General features: G+C 40.2%; 1 protein-coding gene across 1 annotated transcript in view; it reads right to left on the bottom strand.

Annotated features, from left to right (window-relative positions):
- LOC104135184 (hormonally up-regulated neu tumor-associated kinase) overlaps nucleotides 1-2,214 on the bottom strand; it is a 22,750-nt gene that overhangs the window by 854 nt on the left and 19,682 nt on the right. The window lies entirely within an intron of this gene.

Genomic DNA, 2,214 nt, shown 5'->3' on the forward strand with positions numbered 1-2,214 from the left:
TCCCCATCCCTGGAGGTATTTAAAAGACAGGTAGACGAGGTGCTTAGGGACATGGTTTAGTGGTGGGATGTCAGTGTTAGGTTAACGGTTGGCCTTGATGATCTTAAAGGTCTTTTCCAACCTAAACGATTCTATGATTCTGTGAGAACCCACTAGAGACTAGAATGCCATCTTTGGAGAGCTCATAGCACTTCCATCGAGGCTTATGGCTCACGGAGTCTGCTAACGGATGTCTAAGGGAGACCAGGGTACCGCAGAGCTCATGCTGCAAAGCAAAACCATTACAGGATACTATGAACCACCCCCTGATCCAGGAGGAGGATTATTGTGAGACTGTTGGTGTCTGCTGTGAGGGCAAGATGTCAGCACAGGGTTATAACAGTCCTGGGAAGGTTTTGCAGTGGGATTACAGCAGGAAGACCTCCATGGAGCTGTGGTAACAAGACTGAGCATCCTGACACGAGCATGGGCTCCAGGACTCCCTCCTGCTGCAGTGCCATCATCCTTACTCCTCCATGCATCCTGCATGCATATGGGGGTGTGTTCTCATATGGGAGACACTTGCCTATCCTATGATTCAAGTTTTCAGAATCCTCACTGTGGTCGCCTCATGCACCCTGAGTTTCAAAACCTTGTGAAAACGCAAGGGCTGCACAGTGAAATAAATCCCCTTCTGCAGTACCAAGTCCCGTGGTGAACTATCTGCACCACATGCTGCTTCTGCCAAAGAGCGTCTTCTCTCAGGTCTAGGACTCCTGAAAATGAAATATCTGAAATGTACTGACTATCCGTGGGGATATTCCAGTTCAATATCAAGTTTTTTGCACGTTCTCTACATCATCTTTGACAGACCCACTGAGTTGTTATGCAGCTACCACTTCAAGGATTATCTGTAGTAAGTTTTGATCTTTTCACTGCCATCCCCACATAATATAAACTTCTTGCTTCTAGAATCAGAGAAGTAATTTGTTTTACTATGGTATATTTATCTTTCATGGTTTTCTTCTATTGTTTGCCTTGCAAAGTACTCCCCTTGTGAAAAATATGTTTTTAATCTAACATGCCATTATAAAAAGTGGGTGTAATTTGTGGAGAAAAGGCACTTTTGAGAGCTTGCACGTATTTTGTGAGTTAGCAAAAATGTTTGGAAAAGTTTGAAGGGCCCCAAACCTCAGACTTGTGGGGTTACTCCATCCTTCCTACATATTTGCAGCACCCAATCACAATTAAGGAAATTATTTTTAAAGTATTTATAAAAAGAAACACAATATGTTTAAGTTGACAACATATTGCTAAAACCACACTAGATCAATTGGGAATTTGAGATGTCATAAGCATTTTAGGCTATGCAATCAAATAGTCTCCCAGGATTTTACACACTGCTAGTTAAGAAAACAAATTTTCATCTTACATTTTGCAAGCTGTCACCTTATATACAGTATATCAGAAAACTTGCCATGACTGGTTTTACTGCCAGACCTCTTAAGAGCTAATTGGTTAAGCACCTGGGCAGGAAGCTTTTTGGCAGAAATGCTATTTTCTGCAAGGACTAGCTATAAAGTTCTGGATGGCAAATTGTAATCATTAAGGCTCCCTCCTCTACAACAGAACACATAAAATGTAAATACATTGCTTGGAGAAATTACGATGCATAAAAGGACAGGCTGTGTTTTAAGTTTATCCAATGACTTATGGCTCAAATTTGAACATGGAAGGGATCTTATGCTTTTTTTCAGGGTCAAGCTTTCAGCAGACTTCTCTAATTGCACCCAGAAAAAATGAGAATCACATCTGTTTGCATCCACCAAAACTATTATTTGCATGTACAAATGTTAACTTGTGTGTACAAGGAGGAGTTGCAAATACAATGACTTGCACTGTTTTTTCAAACACAGGGAGTCTTGTACATGAAAAATAATTTCCACAGACTTTTTTGCAGTTGTAGATTAGAAGTTCTGCTGAAAATTTGTCCCCAGGAAATTGTATGTTTCTTCGGTGTTGTGTGAAAAAAAACGTAGCACAGTCTGCTGCCTGGTATGAGTTGAATGCAGTGGTTTGTGAATATGTGTTTGAATTCCAAACAATGTTTTGGTCTGGTTGTGTTGGTGGAATTTTTTATTGCGTATTATTCATGAGCATTGTCATGAATGCAAAAGCTTTTTCGTTTGTGTTGATATTTGATATGTTTGGTTCTTTTTGGATGGAATTTTCAGA

The sequence above is a fragment of the Egretta garzetta genome, unplaced genomic scaffold (genome assembly GCF_000687185.1).
Source record: "Egretta garzetta isolate BGI_Z169 unplaced genomic scaffold, ASM68718v1 scaffold430, whole genome shotgun sequence".
In the NCBI taxonomy this organism is placed as follows: Eukaryota; Metazoa; Chordata; class Aves; order Pelecaniformes; family Ardeidae; genus Egretta; species Egretta garzetta.